General features: G+C 35.5%; 2 long non-coding RNA genes across 2 annotated transcripts; one reads left to right on the top strand and one right to left on the bottom strand.

Moving 5' to 3' along the window:
- Positions 1–376: 376 nt before the first annotated feature.
- Positions 377–5,296, top strand: LOC144961990 (uncharacterized). The gene is made up of 3 exons (XR_013643334.1): positions 377–572; positions 1,442–1,546; positions 3,760–5,296. It is a non-coding gene; the product is annotated as an uncharacterized LOC144961990 (long non-coding RNA).
- Positions 3,645–7,461, bottom strand: LOC144961989 (uncharacterized). Its single transcript, XR_013643333.1, has 3 exons — positions 7,421–7,461; positions 5,901–6,096; positions 3,645–3,861 (listed from the first exon to the last, which is right to left on the bottom strand). It is a non-coding gene; the product is annotated as an uncharacterized LOC144961989 (long non-coding RNA).
- Positions 7,462–10,000: the final 2,539 nt, after the last annotated feature.

Raw genomic sequence — 10,000 nt, 5'->3', positions numbered from 1 at the left:
ATAATAATAATAATAATATAATAATAATAATAATAATAATAATAATAATAATAATAATATATATAATATAATATAATATAATATAATTATTATTATTATTATTATTATTATTAATATTATTATTATTATTATTATTATTATTATTATTATTATTATTATTTTATTATTATTATTATTATTATTATTATTATTATTATTATTATATTATTATTATTATTAAATCGATTATTACAATGATATACAAATTGGTTTATTTGGAATATTTGACAAATAGATGGATACACTTAGATAGTATGCGGTTAAACAGCTGATCGGAGTGGAAGTTTACTTCCGGGTGGCAGAAAGCAATGGAAGACAATGACGTAGAATAGTAAAATATTAGTTTCTGTCGATAATCTTCCGTATTTTTCTGGTTCTAGAAATATTTTTTTTTTTAATTTCCCGTTAATGATGTAGACCCCTATGCCATTTGTGAACACGACTGGTGCCATAATCTTTAGGAACTACAGCCAGTCTCATTGTTTGATGTATCGAACTACCTGTTTCTGTCTACACGGGCTCCACATTTCACGGTAAGTCTGTATTATTTAATCGTTTCCCTATACTATACCTATACTATGTTACACCATCCACGGCTAATTGTAAGATTTATTCTCAAAAAATCACAGAAGACAGATATGTCGAACCTGACATGGAAATATTAATATGATATGACCTGCTTCACGAGTCGTGATCATCTTAGTCTTAGTCTTAGTAAGTTTAGTCTAAGTCAAAGTAGTGGATCAATGAGTCTGTGTGGTTACATTCAAATTTCAACTATTTTGCCTTTAAGGTGATGAATTCCTCCGAATTCACCAAAGATTATAAATAATAATTTAAATTAAAAACACCAGGGCAGGCAATGACTATGAAATCAATGTGGTCCCGAGTCCAAATCTAAACTGATATAATACAGTAACAAAACATCATGCCCATAAGACTGTTTTAAAAGCCCCACCCCATTCCAAGGGACTGAGCTTGATTCCGAGTGAATTTTTTTTTTCTAATCCCACTCCCCTTGTCAATCCAGCAGTGATTGGGTAGCTGAGTTTGTTAGATTTAGCGGAAAGTACTTTGACATAGACTAGAGTCCTATCTAAAGGGTGGGCAATTGCTATGGTCCGTTTCGCGCTTTTCAAACTATGTTAAACTTCGGCTCCAATGAATGACTACTTTTTTATTCAATATTTTACTCAATCCCCCAACTATATAATTTTTAGCCCCACGGCTGATGTTGAGTTATGGAATTGTGTCTCTCTGAATAATTCTAATAATCTTTCAGATGAGTACTCCACATTTCACAGCAAATTTAATTCACTGTTGTTAACTAAGTGTGATAACAGTTTTTATCCTCTAGTTTCAATTAATAATATTACCACCATTGCCACAATTTTTTTTTCAGGCTTACAGGAGACTGACTACTTATAATCAGGCCTACAATGGATGGAAGACGGATGTAAAATGGTTTAAGCCTCCTAGCTGTGGGAAAGTGGTACTAGCTGCTAAGGTAACCCCCCCCCCTCCCCCCCCCACCCCCCCCCCTCCCGTTTTCATCTCACTTCTATGATTATTATTACTGTTATTACATATTATTATTTTGATTTCTACATTTATTTATATTACTCCATGCAGGATTTATAATACGATATAGAGGTTTTTAACACATGGCTATCTTCATTACAATGAATTTTCTTGAACTAGAATATGAATAACTTAAAAAAAAAGAAATAAGAAACTTCTTTAATAGGTTCAAGTTCTACTATGGGAGACTCAGTCGAGTCCTTGGAAAAGCCTCTTTACTCACATTTGATCAGTCAGTGTGTTCGGACATAAACGTTTAAATTGTTTTGCGACTCATGGCAGTCCCGTTAACTCAGTTGGTAGAGCACCCATTTCACAATCAAAGAGACCGAGATATATCCTAGATGAAGTTAAGACCCCACCCCCTCCCCTTTCTTTTATTTTTGTACACCCAGCAGTAATTTGGCAATAGAAAAGCGCCCTATTCGAAGGGTAACAAGTTATTATTTTCACACTATAGAAACTGGGATGAAATCTGGCTCTATAGACCTAATGGTTCTGATGGACTACTTTCGGTGCTTGCGACACTATTAGGTCATTTTCAGCACAATTAAAAGCTGTTGCGAAATACGTAGTAAGAAAATTGGGCTTGGGTCAAATACGGAGCAGAAGTAGATCAAAATTATTAATGTGCTAAGTTTTGAGATCGCCAAACATTTCCATCCAGAGACGGAATACACTCACGTGTTTATGTTTGATTTAAGGGTTTTACTGCACTTGCGACACATTTCAGCACCAGTAAAAAGGAATAAAATGGGATTGTAAAAATTTCCAGATTTACAATTAAAAGCACACATGAAAAGTAAGACAAAGAGGAACAAATATAGATTTCAAGAGAATGCTATCAGTGTACTAAGTCTGTTAACACCCAAAAGTCTCATCCTGAGACAAGCACAGATCCCCCCTAAGAGGAATACACTCAAACGTTCACGTATTATTTTTTTATTATATTATATTAAGTTACGTTATGCCTTTTGCGCAGCAATATCATGAGATATCGTCACCTAGGCATTCAACAAAGGAATATAGATAACTCATCAAACAAGATGTCTGATGTCAACAGGAATCACCCATGTTGTCCAAGTGAGCAAATTGGGGGTCAATAATCTTGCTCAAGGAAAAAAAACGAAAGTGCCTGAAACGGGGCTCGAACCTGGGTCATCCGGATTACAGTGCATTGCCTTAACCACTCGTCACTTCGCCCCCCATATTATACACCACACACACACACACACACACATATATATATATATATTATTATATATATATATATATATATATTATATATATATATATATATAATTTTAAAAAATTACGCGAACTGATTTACAAGACAATTTTTTTTTCCCAAAACCAACAATATTCATTTGACTGTTTCTCTCTCAGCCAATGACTCCGGCAAGGGAAAGGACAAAACCAAGTAATCTCATTCCAAGACAAGGACATAAAGAAACTTGGAAAACAATATAAGGGATAGAGGACACAGCATGACCTCTTGCCACCATGGGAAGTCAAAGACCCCACCCAGTCTATTGTTTATAAAATGTTAATTATAAATTTACAAAATAAATTTACATCCATTTGTCACCCTCTCATCTAAGGACAGGGAAAAAAGCGTGTAATCTTATTCCAAAACAAAGATAGAATGCTACAGGAAAAAGGAATACAGACATAGGGGGGTGAAGATAGCAATAAAGACCTTGCCCACAATGGAAGGTCAATGACCCCACATCCAGGGTAGAAAAATGAGAACTCAGTCAAGCATACACCATCAAATTGCAAAAGCAACGGATAAAACAAATTAAAAAAAAGTCATTACAGTACTTTATTTTCTTATTGTGCTCCAACTTCATGTTTAAATATACAATGGATTTCTATTTATTTGCCAATTCAAAAATATTATTAGGTTTTGAATATTATTGCAGAACATATAATAATGGTAACATAAGTAATACTACTACTACTAGTAGTTATACTACAACTAGTACAATTTTTTCACAAACATTTCGGGCAAAAGTAAAATGTTTAACACATGTATTAGTCTAATGAAAAGAATGAAAAGGATTACAAAGGTATATAAAATCAAGCATTATTGGAAAAGAATGAATAAAAAGTCTGACTGCTTTCTTTTCGTTTCAGGTTCGCCATTCCCAAAAATTGGGTTATAGTCGACTCCGTGTGTCGACAAGTGCTTTCTGCTCAGCATCAAGATGGGAACCTGAAATGTCTGTCTTCACAATCCTGTAAAAGGATTACCAAGATTAAGTTAATATATAGAGCAAATAGTACATTATTGACCTACCACCTCTTGCGTCTATCGTGTCACTGGGAATTTTAATTTTAATATTTTAATATGTTTGAAAACAAAGAAAACTTAAGCCCCATTTCCTCAAATACGCAAGTCATTCATTTTACAGGTCAAAATATTTTTTTTTAAAGTTTTTCTTTGATTTCAACTTCAAATGCCAATAGTGCCTGAACCGTATGATGAATTCCAAAATGGTTTGGCATATTTATCTGGAAATTTATTCTTTTAAAAAAATAGAGTTGTGGATCACCATTGCTCCGTACAGCAAATGTTAAATATTTACCATCGAGCATAAAATTACTGGCAAACCTAAAAATTCTAAAACTATTTATTTACAAACTCTACAGGTAACACGCAAATATTTTAAAAACTAAATGTAATTCTATCACCTGTGGAATCAAACTATGTATGCTCAGAAAATCTGCTGTACTGTAATGTTCGGGCAATTATTGGCCTTCGCCAAAATAAGAAAAAAAATAAGAACTGTATTTCCTACACCAGTATACAAAAAAACACACATATGTTTTCTCTACACGGGAAATTCCATTGAGTGTTACAAGCGCTGCACCTAACCATCAACTTCTTGTAGATACCGCTAGCTATAACCAATAAAAATGGACAAACTTAGCACATACTATTTTACATTTCTGGGAATGCTTGTTTTTTCTTTTATGCCATATAATTTATTAATTTTTTTTTATTTAATTTGTTGCCAGCGTGTGTATTTTGTACATACATAGGGAATACATGCTTCTGTAAAAAAAAACGTTTGATTGGTCATTCTGCTGATTTGTGCAGATTGCCTTTTACCACAATGAAATGACAATTGGCTTGTAAAAATAGCATGTAGACTATATTAATATATTCATTTAGCTTAAGCGGCATAATTTAAGGTTAATAAAACATTTCCTCCCAGATCTTAATAATTGAGGAATAAATCAATATAGGTGAACTCATTTAATTCTATCTATCTCATCATAAGAACACTTTGTCACTACGTTGTGTTGCCTTGAGCAAGTCACCTCAGCCCTAGCCTAGTTTGTTGCGCTGTGTTGCGGCAATGGCTGGGTTATTTCAGTCTCCCTTTAGAATAGACTCCAAAGACAAATGTTCCCTAGAGGTGAATAAAGAGAATCTATATTTTAAAAATTTGTTTCGCTATAGTCAAAGACAAAAACCTTCAGGATTTTCTAATTTTGTATGAACTATCCTAAAAGGCAACCCATCCATAGCATAGAAGGACATGCTCACAATAGTATTCATTTCATTGCCCTCAAATTTAATGGATCTTCCTCTTTTATTAATTGTCATCGCCCATTCATTCAATAAAACAAAATTAATCAACATAATAAAGACAAAGCTTTTGATTCAAATGAAGTGATGGTTTTTGTTCAGTTATTTATTATCTCTGAAGTTAAAAGTATTAAAACTCAACCATGTAAGCTTTTTTAGAGTCTGGTTATTTGAAAAAAAAACTTCTCTTGATGTCAGTTCTTGCACCAACAATTTGGACAAACTTTGACTTCTCTACTGGATCACCGGAAAGACATTCCTTACATACCTTATGAGCAAATGAAGTCACTTGATATGTGCTCTATTCCCCTTTGTCTTATTACATTCCTAATAGTCATATAATTTTGTGACCTTTGTCTATTGTTATGTGCATAGATCTACAATCTTTTCACTCTCTATTCAACTTCCTTTCAACTGGCAATTCAATAACCTTAAAGTGTAATGCACTAGCAACAAACGTTGCTAACCTCACTTTTTACGCCCAAAAAATTGCTTGATTTGGACCTATTAAATTTCCTGAGAGTGAGATCTGCTTTTATTTTTATATAGCGCATGCAATATCCTCCCAAAGCACTCTACAAGATGTCCCAAGCCAACAGAAACATTAACATTAACATGTAGGAAGAGATATCATGACTACATAAATATTGTTTTAAACAGATACAATCAATACACTTACATTTACATGGTCAATGATTGAGCTAGTTTCTCCAATTGTTGATTGTTCAACTAGAGCCGTTGCTGCCTGCAGTCATTGCGTTTGTTCCTATCTTTAAGACATGAGTAATGGTCTGTTTTTTTCTCTGCCCCATGTCCAAGCTTTAACGTTGGAACCCAATAAGGATCAGTTTCATCAAGCAGTGATGCTGGCCTTCCTGTAAAGGCAAAAAAAAATTGATTGTTGAAATATATTACGTCATTTCTTGCCTATTACAATCTGGTCCTGGTCCTTGTGTGGCTATGTAGTCTAGTGGTATGACACTCGATTTTGGATCGGAAGGTCATGGGTTCGATCCTCGCGCTCGGTGCATAGTTGAGTCCTTGGAAAAGGGTCTTTATTCACATTCTCTCACCGTACTCAGGTGTAAAATGAATACCTGGCCGTTTACAGCGTTTTCTTTGTCCGAAAAATTGTAGTGTCCCCTAAAAGGCGTCATGTCCCGTTCTACATGTTAAATGTTGCTGTTGACCAGTGACCCCTTGTAAAGCGCTTTGAGCACATTTAGTGGATATGGCGCTATAATATAAAGCTCAAGTTTTTAATTATTTTTTTACAATCCTTAAGCTTTCCGTTAAATTTACATCAAGCTTTGTCAAATTAGATCAAGGGTAGAACAATTATATAGTGCAAATTCAATTAAATGAAAATTTGTTCAAGGCGCTTTGCAAGGGGTTTATAGCCAACACTTCTTCACTAGAGGAATTCAAGCGTCGATTGAAGTCATTTTTACTCCGACAGGCTTTCTTTTGATTATGCGTATAATTAGCGTTGTTTGTGTACTATGTTAGGGCTTCATGATTAAGTTAATCTATGTTATGCGCCCAGAGCCCTCCTGATGAAGGGATGTTTGGCGCACTATAAATCTATACCATTATTATTATTATCAACAGCAAGACTTTACATGCAGGTCGAGACATGACGCTTGTTAGGCGATATTACATTTTTTCCGGAAAGAGACAATGCTGTTTAACAGGCCTGCATCTGCCCCTGAAAAACTTGCCTGAAAATCCCCGAGCTGAAGCTTTTTCAATAATATGAGCAAAAATCCCCATTTCCCAGAATATTTTCTTAGAATTTTAACAATTCAATAGGCTGTTAAACAAAATGAAAAAGTATTTTAATTAATTTTTTGTTCCGGCAGAGCGAAATTGCCAGAAATGCCTGCAAATTTACAGGCCTATGTTAAAAGCCAGTTACCTAATTTATGCCTGAGTATGGTGAGAGAATGTGAATAAAGTTCCTTTCCCAATGACTCAACTGCTCAGAACGGGTCTGGAACCCTAATCCTTCCAAAATGACGGTGATAACTATACCACATAGCTGCAATGAAAGTATCGGGATCCCAAAGGACAATTGTTTTTTATTATTATTGTCATATTTGGGAAAAATTCTCTCCGTAGATTTTGTTAGACCACCGAGTTTGAAATTTTTGATTTGATTTCTCTTCCATGAAAAAGAAAAAAAAAATACATATTTACTAAATCATAAACTTGCAACGTCAGAAATTAAGGCAAGGACCTTGATCGGTTGCCGACAACTCCGTGACATGCTATGGCCCACAATGGCTACATGATGATGTTGGAGCGAAGTAAACTTGCTTTGTTCACAATAATTAAAATTAATTCATATCGTATATATAATATTTAAGATTTTAATTTATCCATCAATTCTTACCTTTAACATAATGATAATTGCAAACTCGGTGGCTGCAAGTTAGATTTGAGCCATCGCCAAATCCCTTTCTTCTGATCGCTGCAACTGCAAGCCATAACCATAACCGCTGTATTGTCTCCGCTGGGTTAAATTTATTATTTTTGGGTCCTTCGTCTTCCTAATGGATGGGAACCTGAACATTTTGACTCCATCTCGATCCTGTCTTCTAGTGCATCCGATGATTATGCAGTTATTTGGCATTTTTTCACGTTTGAAAAATTGGACAAGAGCTTGTTTCACATCAATGTATACAAGCCAGCCAAGTTCTTTTGCCACTTGGAAGTAAAGTAGGTCATTGCATGACGTCATCTGCATTCTATCTATACACAGTTAGAAATCGTCGTTACTTTTTTATCCGTTGACGTAAGCTAATGATTTTCCACTGAGTTGTTTACCATTAGCCTTTCTGTGTACGGATAGTCGATGTTTTCATTTTTGACCTGAAATTCGCTCACCACGTCGCGCACGTGCTAAAAAACCCTTTAGCCCCTTACAGTGGACAGGAAGTGTGTAGATTACTTTCTTTGTCATCCGTGTCTTCTTGAACTATTTTCAAGACAGGAAAACACAATACAAAATACCATCTACGCGATGCCACGACTTAGTTTAGAACAACGTGCACGTGCCGATGGTCATCTTCAAGCTGGACAGTCTGTGACCAATGTGGTAAGAATGTTTAATATCACAAGGAGAACTGTATATACCCTAGTGGATCGATTTGAAATAACACAAACGGTGAGGGACCGAAATCGAACTGGCAGGCCACGAGTAACAACACAAGGTGAGGACCGTTTTATACGCATCTACGGGATTGTTTTAGGACGGCGACTGAAACTGCGCTAGAGTTCCCAGGTGCACGAATTAGTCTACACTGTTCGACACAGACTTGGAGAGCATGACATTATCGCAAACGTCGGTTGATGCGACAACTTCTTAGAGCACATCAGCGGTTGGCCCGTCTTCAGTGGGCCCGTGCTCATCTGCGCTGACAACCTATGCGTGGTCATTTATTCTCTTCTATCTGGCCCATCTTCAGTGGGGGCCGTACTCATCTGCGCCGGACAACGCATGCGTGGTCATTTGTTCTCTTCTCAGATGAATCACGCTTTGTGATTGGAAGAAATGACAGTAGATTATGTTGTTACCGAAGATTTTACGATTCTTGTGTCTTGGAATCCCCAAACAGAGGATATGGACAAGTCATGATGTTGGGTGGAATAAGCAGAGAGTATAGGACACCTCTAGTCAATGTAAATGTATCCCTAACCGGTGCAAGGTACATCCAGCAAGTTTTACAACCCTATGTTATTCCATTTTTTCATGAACATCCTAAATTTTAACTTCAACACGACAATGCACCATCCCACCGCACTATTGTAATAAGGGATTTTATAGCAGTAAATAATGTGAACGTTATCAGCCTGTGGCCTGCAATATCCCCCGATCTAAATCTGATAGAACATATGTGGAACATAATCGGCCCCCAATTTCGTTCATTAGACCCGAAAAATGACAACAACTGTTACACGCCATAAGAACAGCTTGGGATAACAACCCTCAATACCAGCTGGCCAGATTGACCAATTCCATGCGTAGGAGATTCAATGCTGTGATTGGAGCGAACGGGTGACATACTCGTTACTGATTGAATTAGATTCACCTTCACTTCAAATGAATTGAACACAAGTAATTTTATTAAAATGTCATTGTTTGTCAAAATTATAGTGTACGTTTTGACTTGTTACTTCCCTTGTTGAAGATAATGTTTTAAAAAGTCTATGTTGCCTACAAGATCAACCATAAACGTTATAAATTCTAACAAAATGAAAGATAAATGATATTACTATGATTACATATAGGTTTTTAATAAACCAGAACAATATTTCATACTACATCTGTAGATAAAACAAGTGTATACTTTCTTTTGATCACAAGTAAATAGTATCAGTAGACAATGTCCAATATAGATAGTATTGAGTTGACGCCCCTCTGGTTTTTGTTATTGCTTTTTGCCATCCGCGTTTATGAGTAGTACTAACTGAACAGTATTAACCATACTATAAACGTTCAAGATTACACATAGTTTTGTATGTTCGTGCTTCATACAGATGGCAATGTTGTGAGCTTCTTAGCCAAGCGCATACTATCGATAAAAACAAAACCGGGTATAGATAGATCAAAGATGACGTCACTCAAGCCTTTGCTATTGTATTTTACCATCCGCGTTTGTGAGTGGTTCTCACTAAATTGTATTAAAAAGAATATAAACGTTTAAGATTGCACATAGTTTTGTGTGTTGGTTCGTTATACTTCCGGATGGCAATGTTATGAGTTTCTTAGCCAAG

Source organism: Berghia stephanieae, unplaced genomic scaffold (assembly GCF_034508935.2).
Source record: "Berghia stephanieae isolate SIO BIC M18660-M18661 unplaced genomic scaffold, UCSD_Bste_1.3 scaffold526, whole genome shotgun sequence".
Classification (NCBI taxonomy): domain Eukaryota; kingdom Metazoa; phylum Mollusca; class Gastropoda; order Nudibranchia; family Aeolidiidae; genus Berghia; species Berghia stephanieae.
This window is presented reverse-complemented; position numbering and strand designations above follow the sequence as displayed.